This window comes from Sinocyclocheilus rhinocerous, unplaced genomic scaffold (genome assembly GCF_001515625.1).
Source record: "Sinocyclocheilus rhinocerous isolate Xijiao unplaced genomic scaffold, SAMN03320098_v1.1 scaffold509, whole genome shotgun sequence".
In the NCBI taxonomy this organism is placed as follows: Eukaryota; Metazoa; Chordata; class Actinopteri; order Cypriniformes; family Cyprinidae; genus Sinocyclocheilus; species Sinocyclocheilus rhinocerous.
In genome coordinates, this window is record NW_015652428.1 from 164,008 (window position 1) to 180,572 (window position 16,565).

At 38.3% G+C, this 16,565-nt stretch overlaps 1 protein-coding gene across 1 annotated transcript in view; it reads right to left on the bottom strand.

Moving 5' to 3' along the window:
- The window catches only part of LOC107715073 (protein phosphatase 1 regulatory subunit 29-like), a 112,940-nt gene that overhangs the window by 54,445 nt on the left and 41,930 nt on the right, over positions 1-16,565 (bottom strand). Inside the window, exon 3 of the mRNA XM_016521111.1 lies at positions 9,424-9,646. The gene's annotated coding sequence lies outside the window, so the exon portion shown is untranslated. The remainder of the gene's footprint in view (positions 1-9,423; positions 9,647-16,565) is intronic.

The window sequence follows — 16,565 nt, forward strand, 5'->3', positions numbered from 1 at the left end:
TTTTTTTGCACGAGACGAAATGGCGGAAGGCAGTGACAGCGCTCGGGAAATTTTTCTGCCATCTAAGAGATCCAAATCGGTGGTCTGGTCGTATTTTGGCTTTTACAAGAGTCCTGAAGGCAATTTAATCGAGGACGGTCACCCTGTTTGCCAATCTTGCAAGAAGAAAGTAACTTAGCTGCAAAATGGGGAAACGCATCAAATTTGCTCAGTCATCTTCGTGACCACCACGTATCAGTTCTTTTTGAACGTTTTCATCTAATTTGAACAAAACCGTGATAATATTGATAATCGTGATAACTTTGGTCACTATAATCGTGATATGAAATTTTCATACCGTTACATCCCTACTCAGATCCAGCCCATGTTTCTACACATTTGAGAGTTAAACAAGAATGTAACTGCCTACAATAATACATAAGCCTGTCCAAAAACATGCCTCTATGCCCTACAAGACTGACTTTATTTATTTAAATATTGAATATATTTTTTATTTATTTAGTTGAAGATAGACAGACAGACAGACAGACAGACAAAACAATAGATAGAATGACAGAACGATAGATAGATAGATAGATAGATAGATAGATAGATGAAATGACAGACAAAACAATAGATAGAACGACAGAACAATAGACAGAACGAAAGATAGAACGATAGAACAATAGACAGAACGATAGAACGATAGATAGAACGACAGAACGATATAGATAGAATTAAGATATTGAATTAACTTACATATTACAATGACATTAGTATACTTGCTAAAAAAACATTACAATGAAATTAGTAAATAAAAATGTAAATTAAAAAGAGAACATGGCATCTCAAAGTTGGCTAAACCTACACTTACCTCAGCTTATTTCCTTCAGAGTCTATTCTCTCTCTTTGCCGTTTCTCAATGTGTTCTTAATCTTGTGTCCTTGTGTTCTCGTAATACATCATCAACAACTGTTGGAGTTCTATTCTAATACTCTGCTTTTATATACTGCTTTTTACATTATATACAGATGATTGTAGAAATCAGTACATAAATAACTATATTATCAAATTTTCTGATGATACAGCTATACCCGGTTTGCTGACAGAATTCAGATGTCGGTATGTATAAATTAGAGATAGACAGGGTTGTGCGGTGGTGTGAGGAACACAACTTGATGTTGAATGTTAAAAAAAACTAAAGAAATTATCTTTTGAGGTTGGTGGGTGATCATAGTCCAATTTTAGTTAATGAGGAGGAAGCTGAGCAGGTTACAACTTAGAAGTATTTAGGTATTTACTTTGATTCTCAGCTGCAATGGAGTCATCAAGTGGACAATGTTTGTACACGAGCTAGTTAGCGCCTGCATTTTTTGCGAAGGCTCAAGGTTTATGGGGTGGACGAAAGTATCATGTTATTGTTTTACAGATCAGCTGAATCTATAATATGTTATGGTTTTACAATATGGTTTGGCAATTTGACTGTTAAACTAAGATCACAACTTCAAAATGTGGTTAGAAGAGCTGGAAAAATTATTTGTAGGTTGTCCCCACTTTCTCTTCAGGACATTTTTGAGAGATCTGTTAGGAAGCAGAGTCTTAAAATTATTGGTGACCTAAGCCATATTCTCCACAAGGAGTATGAGCTGATGCCCTCAGGCAGGAGATATAGGGTACCAAATTGTAAGATGAATAGGTACAAATTTTCTCTAATTCCATTATCTATCACATTTTTAAATAATAAGTGACTGAAATTGTTGTGTGGGTGAGGGTAATGTCATGGGTAATATGTAATGTTGGTGTATTATTAGGATGGTGTAGGAGTGATATATGTGGTTTTGGAATGTTTTTTTTTTTTTGGTGAAGTGTAATTTAATAAGTGTATTGTTGTATGTTTGATCTGCTCTCTGGATTGCCTAAGACAAATTTCTCCTGAGGGAGATAATAAAAGAGAAACTTAACTTAACTTACACAAGAACGCAAGTACAGAGGACGCATGAACGTACCCGGATGTGTTCTTGACATCAAGGATGCATCGAATCCAGACCTGAGATGATTGAATTGAACGGTTAGAAATCTCAGAAGACGCTGCGGGAGGCTGACGTACGGAAGCCTGTAAGCTTTAAACTTCTTGTTCTCGCTGCAAACATTTGGCTGTGATGTCATGTGTTATTTATTGTCGCACTCCTTATAACGTAAGCAACAAGATCACAGCATATCTCAATTCTCACAAAGATGCGTTCCGAGTCCTCACGTCCTTTAGAGTTCATTCTTTCAAGGTATCCTGGCATAACTGGCCTCCACAAGAACGCAAGTCCATTCTTTGCATTCTTGGAATTGAGAAACAGCCTTTCTCTGGCTATTTCTTCCAAATTCACTTGCTTTTATGGCCCCAGTCCATGTTCCTTTCTCCTCACCTCCATCTTTTCATTTTAATCACCTGCCCTCTCGCTCTTTATCATCCTTTTCCTCCTCTCATTTCCTCCCATTCAACTACCTTTCATCCACCTGACTCATTCTTTTACTCCCCCACCGTTCGCTCCCATTCACTCCTGTAATATTTCTTTCTCATATCTTCTCTTTCTTTTTTTGCACCCTTTTGTAATTCCAGCAGTGCGACCAGACAGCTGATGAGAACAAAATCAGTGTTGTCAAAACCAGGACCACCCACCGACTGAACAAACCGGCCTGAAAATAGCCCCCTTAACCCCCCGCCGCAGAAAAAACGTGCCACTCCACAGCTGCATTATTGCATGCAGCCTGTCAGAAACGTGCCATGCCGTCTGTCTCATTATGGTTTTGATGTGCCGCCATTGTGATCATTATCTCCTCCTGTTCTGGCCTCTTTATTGTGCCTGTTTTTTGAGAGTATCGTCTCTATTTTGCTATATTTTCACAGTCTTTCTTAGTCACAGACAAAAGCAGACAAACACATGCTGAGAAAAATATGACCAGGACTTTGTTTGTGTGTGTGGGGGGGGGGGATCAGTCCAGGATGACGTGATTCCCTCAGCACAATGTGATTTACACATGTTCCGAGAAAAAACATCCGTTATTGTTCCTGGAACAATACCTTTCCTACCTCTCACCCTAACTCAACCCCTAAAATCCAATGACTGGCCGGTGATTGGATGATTGTTATGTCCTACTTGTTTAAATGATGGTAAATGGTTAGTTCATTGCTATTTGCTCATTATGTTATTACAAATCAGTGCTATTGTCGTTAATGAAAACTAAATGAGAACACTGTCATTACCTGAAATTAAAATACAACTGGGAAAAGCTGAAACTGAACTAACAACTAAAATACATTTTCATGACTTTGAAACTAACTAAAAAAAAAAAGGCAAATATGGCCAAATATTAATTTTAGATTTTTATTTTAAAAAACACAAAGCCTTTACAACCCACCTGTATTAAACATGAAAGCACCACTAAATAGCAATAACAATAAACTGTGCAAAAAAAATAAAAAATGAAGGCTGCCAAAAAACAAACATAAATAAATGTTATTAGTTAATTTATTAGAAGTTAGCACATTAAGTTTGGAAGCCATAAACAAATAATAATAACAATAATAAAAAAACCTCTATAAAAGTGGAACTAAATTATAGAGTGCAAACTAACAAAAACAAACTAAAGTAAAAAAAATATATATATGTATATGTGTGTATATATATAAAATAAAGAAAAAAATGAAAACCTTTTTAACTATACCACTTAGCACATTAAATCTGACCGCCATAAAATACTAAAGCTAAAACAAAATTTAAATAAACTTAAAATAGAAAATTCTAAAAAATAAAAAAAAAACTAAATTCAAAGGAAAAATTAAAAATAAAATATAAAACTATAAAAATCCTGTTTTCAAACCCGTAAAACATGAAAGGTGATACTGTGCAGAATGTCCAAGCTGTTTGTTTCTATCCAATGAATGTCAATTGTGATGTAAACTGCCAAGCTCCAAAACGTATAAAAAAATATCTATAAACAATGGAAGTTCCATATGACTTGTGCCATATATTCATATGACAACATACAAAACCAAAAATGTAATTACTGAAAATGTAAAATCTTTTCCTATAGCCTACACTTAAATGTTTTGTGTAAAACTTAATTTGTGGACTACAACAAGCTGTTCTGGGACGAGTTTATGCAATTACTAATGATCTTCACAGTGGGGTAGAGGAGCAACTGACCCCACATCAGTCTTCAATTCTACAATTCCCCTTAAATAAAAGTGACAGTGCAGGGATCAGAGTGCTGGGTAATGTGGTCTCTGCTTGTGGTCATCAAAAGCACAGCTGTATTTTACAGCGACTGTTTACAAAGTCAAGCAGAATTCAAGAGGTCGAGTGGCATCTTCAGCTCAGACTCATCTGGTCATTAATCACTTTGAGTTGATTCGCTCCAACCAAAAATAATTTTGGACAACAGTCACGTGTAAGCCACAGATGTCTGAGATGTATTCTACCCCACAGCTGCCACAGAGTGAACTGGATTGATTTTTAACCGTGTTCTGCATTGCTGGTTTACAAAATTGTGCTATTTTTGCAGCCTCAGACAGCCCGTTCACACAAGACATATCCGTGTTATTATTTAATTGTCTGCGTATATGCATAAGACATCCTCTGTGAGCGGGAATTAACTATAAAACGTTTAAATATGGGACAAAATACAGCTTGTATCAAAAATAAAGTTCTCTGCATTCACTGAACTGGTTGTAAAAGACATGACAGATTCAAGGCAGAAATAGCAATCATTAAACTCACACAGACACAGGGTTCCTAGTAAAGATGAAAAAGCAGGTCAGTTTATACGTTAATAACCAAACTGGGTGCAAGGTAAGTGTGTGTAATTCAAATGCATTTACTATGGTTTCAAAAGCACATCATATCTAAGCTAGCTGTGAATAAAAATTGCTGTTTTCAATGTGCAGGCTACTAAACGTATGAGGAAAAAAGGTTGTGAACCACTGGCCTACTCCCTTTAGATGGGAGAGAGAGACAGAAAGAGGGAACGAGACTGATGCATTTCCCTGAGAAAGAAATGATTTAGAAAAGCCTTCAATTGAAGCGAGGAAAAAAAAAAAAAAAAAAAGATATTCAACACTGAGCCAGGAAACACGCAAACGTTCACACAGTGAGCGATTTGCTCAAGCACATGACAGGTAAGGATATATCACGTTGAACGTGTACTTAAGTGGAAGGCCGGTCAAATTTTCTATCCTTTCTGCTTCCTGTCTCCTCGTCTCTTCTCTCCCCCTCTATATCCTGCGACTCAGCGGAGGGAGGACTGTATAATATGCAGCATCACGTAGCAGCAGGCAAAAATCCTGCAGGATTCAATAACAAGAAGTTAATAAGATTAGCACGACGCTAATGCAGATGAGCCACTGGGGTGGAGAAGCCACAGAAGATTTCCCCATCCCTGGAAACCAATAGAGGATGCCAATTTACACTGATCTGGCACAATCCTTTTCCCTCATACCCCAACGTTAAGCAGCAATAGCAACTCTGGTGCTGTACAAGAAGGTGAAGACCCCACTTAAGGGGAAGTGCAGGCATTTGGCTTAACAAGTGAGGTTAAGGGGGGGGGATGTAAGATGGACGTTTATTGAAGAGAGAGGTTGGCATGCCTGACTGATTTGCTGGAGAGGGTAACTAGCACCTGGCAACTAGTGCTGGCTAGCCATTGACTAGAGAGAGATGGAATAGCTTAGCGTGGAATCCTAAGGGCCATGGGTGGAGCTCTGCCCGGTAACTCCCTCTCATTGGTCCCCAGACAGGTGTCTTAGCCAATGATTGAGCAGTCAATGGAAACATTCCACCGGGACTGGCAGGGTTCCACTCCATCGGGCTTGGCTCTGTTTCTCACACAACAAACAAATGAACAAAGAGCAAAGCAAGAAGTAACCTGCTGCTCTCATTAACAAGTCTCAAAGGAGTTTTGGTTTGAAGAACTGGGCAAGTCTTTATCATGATAGTCAAATTGGTCTTTATCGCTCCAAGGTGAAGAAGCCCTCGGTAAGACGTCCAGGTAAAAAATGCCGCCGTGAGCCTAAGGAGTCAGGACAGAAGTAGAGAGAAGAAAGGAATTGGCCGCTAACACAATCCCATACAAGCCTGAATTTATCTTGGATAACCCAGCGCACACACAAAGTCCCAAGCAGTCTGTCCGAAAGCCTCTTATCTTCGGTGGAGCTGCCGAAAAATGAAACTAGCATGTATCAGCTGTTCCCATCAGAGCCACACACATATGCTCGACTTGCCAAGCAGTCTCTCTCACGCAGCAACACACACTTAGGAGCACCTCATTGCACAAGAGGCAACATGTCGCCAAGGCAATCTGGGGTGCAAACAAGTAGATTTGACAGGAGCGCTGGTGTATGGTAGGAGATGGAGACGATACACAGTGAAGAGAAAACACTCATACACTCACAGTTACAGTGCTTTCCAAAAGGGCTAATGGATAAAATCTCTAAGAGTCTCCATCAGCAGGTCATCACAGTTGAGTGTACGACCCCAAATCTTTACCCGCTAGACCTTGCTCGGACCTTTGAGATGCTCATTGGGAGATAGGGGTTCTTAAAACTGCCCACCATGCAGTTTAAATCGGGATGGTGTAACCTAGCGGTTAGTCTCAGCTTCAAGTGGGAGGCTCACAGAATATGCATACTGCAAACAAAACTGGATTGGACTTTCTTGATCTGACAATATCTAATCTGATTGGCTGGATTTCTGCAACTTTTGTGATTAAAGGCACACAGGTTTTTCTATCAGTCAGCTTTGAAACCTTCATGTTTGCAAGGTACCAGGTTGATTCAACAAGTCCTTCTGGAGAAAGAACTAATTACTGGATTTGCCAAGGCTCACCAGATTACTGGCATCAAATTACACAAAAGCAAATTGAATTGAGCTTGGTAGCTTTACATGTCAGTTAGGCCGTCTCCTTAGGCAATTCTTGACTAGAATAAACTGAATGTGAACCAGATTTTGTCAAGACAAACCCAGGCTAAACTGGCCTGGTAACTAAAAGGTTGCAAGTTCCTTGCATCCTTGCAAGTGTTGTTCTATCGCTGTTGTGTCTTCAGCACACTCTGGTGCAAGACACAATGGTGATCGATCACTGATCAACCCTTGCAAAGATGCAAGCAACCAACAACCATTTCATTTTCAGTCCACTTCTTATTCTACGGTACCTGTAGTAAGTGTACCTTCAGTGTGGATAAAAATCTGATCAGAATGCTTTTCTTTTCACCCGTTCTCTCTTGGCTCTTTCCTTAGGGACTAAATGAATATATTTTCAGCATGCACGATCCAAGTTATTGAAAAGTGGACTGACTGGCGGCTACCCTACAATGACTGGCCATTTGCTTCTGAACCCTCAAGAGAAGTTACAAACTCTGTCAAACAAAAGAAAATCCCTTGAAGCAACTGGAGCTAAAGACAAGCAAGCAAATAAATCCCGCCTTCTGGAACCACTGTGAATCAAGACAAATGTGAAAAAGCACTATAACACACAGCAGAAAATGAATAAATTTTGGGTTCTCATTTATGTGAAATGTTTACCTCTGCCTTACACACATACAAGCCATTATTGCAGCCATGACAGCATAGGTTAATCTCTACATTACTTACAATGTGGATATATGAGGTATATTAGTTTTTTTGCTCTTGGTTTAACTGAAGTTTCTATTGCCATTGTGCAGGATGTCATTGGAACAAGAAACACGACGGTTTTTATTGGACGTTATATTGTTGAAAAAGATTTTAACACATTTTTCTCTCTATTAAAGGAGAATGGTTCATTGTAACACTACTTTACTACAGTGTGCCGAACACACTCAGCACCAACACACACATACACACAGACTCAAGTACAGTAACTGTCCCCCCATTGGCTGGCAGACTATCTCAGTTGGACCTCAGAATCGGAACAGAAATCACAGCAGGAGAACAGCAGGGACTGTCTGGCGATTTCTGAGTAAGTGTGTACCTAAATGTGTTGAGCATCAGACAAAAAGTTATCACATGACTGCCTGACAAATAGAGAGATAATGACAAAGAGAGAGATATGAGGCAATACGAGGTATTCCTATCCAAGCAAATTGTACCTTTGGCTGGGACCATTACATGCTGGATAAAAAAAAATTATGCTGGCACAGCTGAGTGCATTTATCAGTAGGACTGGGAATCGAGAATTAATGATTTGTATAACTTTTTTTAAAGGCTTTTGAACATGACACAGGTGGAACACTCTACTAAAGTACCCAAAATAAAATTAACTTCTAATTATTACTTAAAAATTATTGATCCAAACAGTACACATGTACTTAAGTAATTGAATCAAAACTACTGTATAATTCCTTACAATTCCCAGTCCTACTCATTAGACTGGTGAATTTACTGTATTTTCATCTCATACATTTTTATTTTCACACATTTAATATATATATATATATATATATATATATATATATATAGTGCCTTTATATTGTGCCTTTTTATTAAGATAGGATAGTGTAGAGTAGACAGGATGTGAAGTGGGAGAGGGGGTGGCTGGGATCGGGAAAGGCCCTAAAGCAGGTATTGGAACTCGGGATGCCTGCAACGCAACAACGTTATATGTCAGCACACTGTCCACTAGGCTATTGGCGCCGACATATTTAATATTTTTCTTGAAGTACAGTTATATAGTATTGCATTATTTCCCTTACAAATTTTATATAATGGCCAGATATAGAAGATGGACTAAACTTGCTCATATTTAACTTTAAAAGAAACTGAAAATTTGCAACAGCACTTTGCATGGGCTGTGGTTTACAATGATGTCCAATATCATTAATAACTGCCAAATCATTCAAATACAAGCCTCTACGCAAAAGCTAATTATATAAGCAAACATGGTGTAATAGAAAGCTATGTAGTTGCACATAGTGCTTAACCATTTAAGTCAGACTAAAACGATTAAAGGTGCAGTAGGAGATCTTGGAAAATGCTAACTTTAGCCTGAATCGGGCGTGTTAACTAAGCGAGACAAGCAAAATATGCAGAGCGATATTAAGGGAGGAAAGCGAATTAAAACGCTCGGACCGAGCGTTTTGATTGGACGAACATTTCTTGGTCCTACTCCTTCCACAGAATATATAAATACAGATAAATACATTTAGACCACTTAACTTAATGATTGCTATCGGGATGTGAAGAGACTTTCAACCAGCATAACAAAAAATGTTTCTGAAGACAATCACCTATTGCACCTTTAAGCACTATTTGCAGAATAATATGCAGAGCTGTAGGTGCTACACAAAAGAACATCACCATATTTAGCACAACATTTGCACCATTATCATTAGTTCTGATGTTTAAGAGCAATAGCATCTATTCACTTTAAAGATTTTTTTGAGTTACAAGAGGTTTGTGCTATTTAAAAAGTTCTTACCTTTTCACTCTAATAAATCAGCATTCAAGGTTTAATTTGAACTCCATCTTTATAGGATATTTTGGATGATTCTGGAGGCTTCTTGTTTCAATAGGACTCTGCTGCCAATTTTCAGATCCAAAAGTCAGTTATGCCACAGTAACAAGCTTTGTTTACTTAGATCTTCACAACCAACCAGGGAAGACCCTGCCTTCAAAACACCCAAATCTTCTGTGAAAGTCCACTGGGGAAAAATGGAGGAAAAGAACAATAAGAATTTGATTACATTTCAACAAACAGACTGCATGCAATATTCCTAGCGATCCCAATTTGTTATCATGCACACACAGACACACTTCATTCTACGGCCTGAAGATTTGTCAACAGCATCAAAACTGTTTTTTTTTTCTTTTTTATCCTTAGCATATAAGCTGTGATTTTCCCAGAGTACAAAAGCACACACAATCACGTCTGGCAGTAACCATAAAAAGACTTTAAATTTAGACGGCAGATGAGAACGAGAGATGCTTTCATCTGAATGAATACTTGATGAGTAGCTGTAACATATACAACTGAAAAAAAGCAAAGATCTAGATTAAATTTACTGTGGTGAAACTGGCCTGTTCATATCAACAAATTGGAAATGCATTTACACTATTTCCTATACTGCCTGCCTCTAACAGGCACAGTCCCACTGAAAGGGACAAAATGGACTGGACTGTTTTACTTTACCTCTTAAATGTCACCACAATACAAATTAAAATGTAATTGAGGTCAGATAATTTGACAAACTATTTCAATTAGGGGTGGGCGATATGACCAAAATCTTATATCAAGATATGAGTTATGAATTTTATTTCACATTAACAGTATCACGATATAGTTATTTTTGCTTTAGATAAGGTCTTTATGATATCAATATTTTTGATACCAAAGAAATTTTATAATTCTTGTCACAAGTGTCAATATCACAAAAAATCTCACTGAAGACAAGTAAACAGTCAGCGATTAAATAAGAATAAGAAACTAATTACAAGCAATAGGACACAAAAGAACAAATAAATATGAAATGCTACATACATTGTATAAAGCAGGGTTCCTCAATAGGTGGCCCGCAGGCCACATCCGGCCCGTGAGAGAAAAATGTTTGGCCCGCGCTAATTTCACATAATGTGGCATGAAAATTCAAACGCTGCATCAGAAAGCGACATTAACTTACATCGTGTCTACATCGGATGCGAGCGGCGCAGCGCGACGCAACAAAATACAATAGAACCCATTATAATCAGTGATGCTGTCTACACTGGATGTGGCGTGGCGGGACACGACAAATCCCCAACAGTAAACTGCTGACTCGTTCTATTTATGACGTACTGACACAAAGTTCAAATGATTTGCAATGCTGTCGCGTCCAGTGTAGATACGATGTGACAGCAAAAACGTGGCGAGTGAGAAGAAAAGAAAAGTGGACGGAAAATAGATGATTACCTGAGATTATCACTGTCATATGTTGTATTTTGTTCCTGCCGCGATTACGCAGAAAATGAAAACCATTTCTAAAATAGAATCCGTGTCGCTTATTGTCACGTGTCGCTGTTGCGGGTGGTTAGGACAAAAACTACATGGAAAAGATCGCTTTTTATCGCGTCACGTCGCGTCTGGTTGGGACACATGGTGTTACAGTTTGATCCCCCCCTTGTGGCCTTTGGCTTGGTGTTGTTGGCAGAATTTGGCCCTCAGCAAAAACTAATTGAGGAACCCTGGTATAAAGTAATCAAATGTATAAAAATACTACATATTCTTCATTGTGTAAATTAAATATATATTTCTTTCAGAGTTACGAAAGTGAATGAGTCAAGAGCAGTAAGATATTTTCCCTCTTTTGTTGTTTGATTAACATGAATGACAGACAGCCGGAATATTAGACTGCTGTCATCTTAAGAGCTGCCTGGATCCAATTTACTGTTACATATGTGACCCTGGACCACAAAACCAGTCATAAGGGTCAATTTCTCGAAATTGAGATTTATACATCACCCGAAAGTTGAATAAATAATCTTTCCATTGATGTATGGTTTGTTAGGATAGGACAATATTCGGCCGAGATACATTTGAATATCTGAAATCTGAGTGTACAAAAAAATCAAAATACTGAGAAAGCATATCACTAATCAAAAATTTAGGTTTTGATATATTTACGGTAGGAAATTTACAAAATATCTTCATGGAACATGATCTTTACTTAATATCCTAATGATTTTTGGAATAAAAGAAAAATAGATAATTTTGACCCATATAATGTTTTTGTTTTTTTTGGCTATTGCTAAAAATATACCCCAGCGACTTTAGACTGGTTTTGTGGTCCAGGGTCACATATGTGTTTTCTTTCTCAGCTGTTTGCTTTCACTTAAGACCTAAATTACTGTGTTTACGAGGATACTTGCAAAGATGAGCATTTTGACACATACAAGTGTGAATATTTAACCGTTCTAGGCCTATAAAGAGGCAAAAATAACTAACCGTCTCCACATGCGCACATCTCTCTGACAGCACTCAGAAACAATCTCCCAGACAGCACACACATATAGCGTAATGAGTTTTCTTTCACTGCTGATTGTGCTTCAGCGACTTAAAATCACTTGCTTGTTTTTAATCCACAATGCTTAAAAATGCATGCAAACGATACATTTCCGTGACCATGTAGCACAGCAACGTCACATAAGCCTGTAACTGCAATAGAGACGATACTCCAAAATCTCTACTGGTTAACAAAACTTGAAAAAAACTCTACACATATGTACTTCACATCACATCCTTTTTCATCAACCAATGTGTCAGGTTGAAACAGAAAGAGATGAAGAGGAAACTATTATTAGAGGGAAAGTGAGAAAAAGGCAGGAAACAGAAATTGAAGATGATGTGTGATGTAATTTGAATAAGGCAGACAGATATGAAATGAAATCAGTAAGTCAGATAAGACAGAACGAAAGATGTAAAATAAGAAGTAAAGTAGTACAGTATAATAAGCATCAGGGTGTGGGATAAGCGGTTTCTTTTTCTTTTCTGTACGTGTTATTCTGAAGTGACCACAACTAATTTCCTTTTTGACATCTCCGAAAGGATTTATCAGAGCTCTTTACATTGATTTCCACATAGAGATGAAGTCAGTGACAGAGAGTCACAGATAGATAGATAGATAGCTAGATAGATAGATAGGTTTGTGCAAGAACATATTCGCTATATGGCAGGGGTCAGTTGTGATTATTCAACACCAGATGAAAATAAGCAGGGCTGGATGGAAGTGGATGTGAGCGAGCTGAGCAAAGATGAAAATTATGTTTCGATCCAGCGTTGCAGCAATCAATGCGGAGCAGAGAGCTGTGACCACATGGAGAACGAGCGACGGATGGGATTTAGAAGGAAACATAAGTCTACGACAGACAGGAAGTGAGTAACTGAACGACAAACAAGATCAAAAAAAGAAACCAGGGACAGTCGGCCTGGACAAAAAGATAATACTTAGAAAAGAAGACCCAAGCTACTAAGGGAGACATTTCAGGAAGAATTATTACAAGGGTAAAAGACCTGTAAACATCTAGATCAACAGTATAGACGTAGCAAGATCTCTCTACCATCTCAACTGTTCTCCTAGAATGCAGTGATATTAAATGCAGAACAAATGGAGTCTAATGTTTCTCATGTGTTTCACCTGAGAATAAGACCCTTGTAATCTCAAATATGTCTTCTGTAGAGCTTCAGTGGCATCTTAATATCTCAAACTGTGCTCAGATTTGTGACTGTTGACTAGCAGAAGGCTTCATATTTACCTCTACAGTGCTGTCAGTGGCAATCACCCATACTTTCTATTTACCCTCTGTTATTGTCGATCTCTCTCACTCGCTTTCTGCACTCCCACTTGTCGCACTTGTCTGTTTATTCTTAATTTCCCAGTCCAGTTCCTCTGTCTGTCTCAGAACCCCTCGAGGAAGGACCCAAACATCAAGTTAAAATCTCAGAGGACAAGCTCTCTCTTTTTGCTATGACTGTTTGTCACAACAACCTCTCCATCTTTCTCTCTTTTCGCAGTATCAGTTGTCACGGATGTATTTTTTACACCAACTGCTGTGCAGTTAAATACCTGTTTTTTTTACAAGTCTAATTATTTTGCAAATATCTTGCAGCAGAGTGATAAATTTCAACATTTCTATCTCACGAGGACAATTATCCAACTTTAGTTTGATGATAGAAACATTATTGAGGTTTCATCAAGATAATTAGCTGTATTTTTTTTCTCATGTGGATGATATGAGCATCCAAGGCCAAAGAGATCTTACATAACTAGGACAGAAGGAAGTATCTAGATAAATCTAGTAGCATCGGCCGTGGATTGAACAGATGCCCTACTATAAAAGTCCTACTATAGCTAAAGGCTACTTGGAAAAGTTTTCATTTATGCCAAGCAAAGTTCATAGGTGTTATATTTTCAGATCGTACCTGCATCCATGCTTGAAGGCGAACAACCTTCTTTACCATGTCTTTTATGTCTCCTACACACCTGCCTCCACGTCCGACCCCTTCACGCAAATATATGGAAGACCAAGCATTACTTTAACGTCAGCTAGTGCGTCAAAAACGCCCACTACACATCAAATCTTGACGTTAGCAATGTAAGTGCATTTTCTCAATGTCAATGAAATTGTATATGAGCCTAATTACAGTATCGCAGTAATAAGAGCAGGCAGTGCAGTTGACAATGACTCACAATGAAATGTTCAACGGGCTGTAGCCACAGGGAAGTAGACAGTATCACTCTACACAAACATAAATAAATCACCCCCATTGATGTTTCATCAAAGGACATGAGCAGGAGTGCTATACCATCACTTCACCGAAACTTCAGGTGCAAATACAGTCTTTGAAGATGGGTCATGTCCTGCTGTTTCACCTTGCAGATGAATTACAAGCAGATAGGTATGATTTAAAGCTTTGTTTACCTAAAAATGATTTGTGTATCCCAGATTAAAGCTCAAATTTTTGACTTCTCTCTTCTTAGGACGTTTGATTCGAGGAGATTTGATTGAAGAGATGACGTGGAACGTCTTTGTAGATGCTTTTGAGTTTTTCAGTACATTCATCATAACAAAAGAACTGTCATATGACCTTCATCATGATGACTTTGAGATGTTTACTGTACGTGTATCATGTAGCCTGCAGCAGCTACGGATGTCAAGGTGTCTCTCTATTCTTGTTTTTACTCTGTTCCACTAGATTATTATTCACCCAAGAGACATGCATTGTCAAGTGTCATGCCCATTTAAACCGGTGTGTGCCTCCTCAGATATCTGCAGCAAGTGGATTTCATGTGGGATAGAGTGTCTAAGCATGGGTTGTATCACTTTCGGGAATGTTGGGATATCTGGATGGAGAGTAACATGGTATTTCCACAAACTTTAGGTCTTTTATTGACTTGTACATGTTTTTAGCTTAGCTACGATGGCATATTGTGTGTTCATAGGAAGCACTGACTATGAACTGGTGTGGAAAAATCAATGAAAGGTCAACATGCAGACTTCCTCACTGCAGTGCCAGATGATTGTTGGTTGCTCTGTTGAAATAAACGCCTAGCAAAAAGAATGAAAGAGCAAGAAATAGTTAAGGTTTGGGGGAAAAGAGAAACAGCATCCTTGGCAATGCTAATACGCAATATCATTTCTGTAGGATTCAGAAGCAGCTTTTCAGGTAATGGACCTCTACGGTATCTGGAATCAAGTTTAGCGTATTTTCCGCTCTGACAGGATTTGCACACCCACAACCTGTTATAGCGTCTTATACATCCCACATTTGGCAAAGCTAAAATACCATTTTTACTTTTATGGTGCCATATGTCAGTCATGATATGAATTTGTGAGAACGACACTCGCCTGCTGTCTCCAGTTCGCACCCAAACCTTGAACATGGAAGTGTGAAGGAGTGTTTACTGAGCCAGAGACAAAAACACAAACATACATAGTCATTCAGGTAAAACACACTGGAGCTGAGAACCTGAGTAGAATGGATAAGACTGGTCTTTTGTTGAAAGAGAAAAAAACAAACTAAAAAACAAACAGGCATATCCCACAGTTTTTCTGCTCATGGTGATGCATTATTATGGAACATTCAGTGAGCTACTGAGATGAAATGATGACCTGACTGATAAGTTGGCGGAGCTTGCAGGCATCTGCTCAGTGAAGAACATTGAGATGCAGTGATTCTGTCTAAACTCTTTCAAAAATAATGGAAAAATCAGTCCAGTGTGACAAACTGACAGCAAACTTCTCAGTATAGTCACAACTTGGAACTAAAGTAAAAAATGGTCTCCAGGATGAGTCCTATCTACATGCTAAAGGAAGTCAAACTGATCTCCATGATAAACATTGCATGTTGGGATCATGGGGCAAATGGGGGGAATATAGCAGCTTTGGAGGGCCTGATGACTGTGTGGTTTTCTGGTGGCTGGAAGGGCCTGGACAAAGAATCAGTAAACTCAAAGTGAGCAACAAGCCGCTACTCAGCTATAATTGCATGCCAAGAAGCTGTCAATTAACAGCTGATAAAGTGCAGTGGCAGCTGCTTCGGACATTTATGTTTGAGGACCACACATGGAAAATAAAATAAAATGCACACACAACCATAACCTTGTGCTGCATATACTTAAGGGGACTCCCTTCTAATGTTTTTAATGTAAGCTAATTATAATTATTAAACAAACTAATTAACTCCAATATGCTTACAGATTTGTTTAAATATTATGATATTAGCCTTGTTACAAAACCTTCAAAGGCTACATATTATGGACATGGAATATCATACTGTAAATAACTGATCTGAAACTCTTCATAAGCAGCTATGTTGTTAGCATGTCGCTAAGCTAACAACACTAAACTCGAATACAAAGCAAACACAAATATCAGCTAAAACAGTGGTTTACTTGGATTGAACCGTTTAGAATTACATTCCTCTCGACTTTCTCACCATCTTGGATGTTTTTCATCTCCTCACAGAGCTTGTCTAAAGGCATTATGGGATTGCCTTTTCTGTGCTGCCTTAGAATTTGGCCAAAGGAAGGTATCTTAGAAGGTAGCATATTTTTCCTGCCTATCTTTTGAAACAGCCTTCTTTTATGA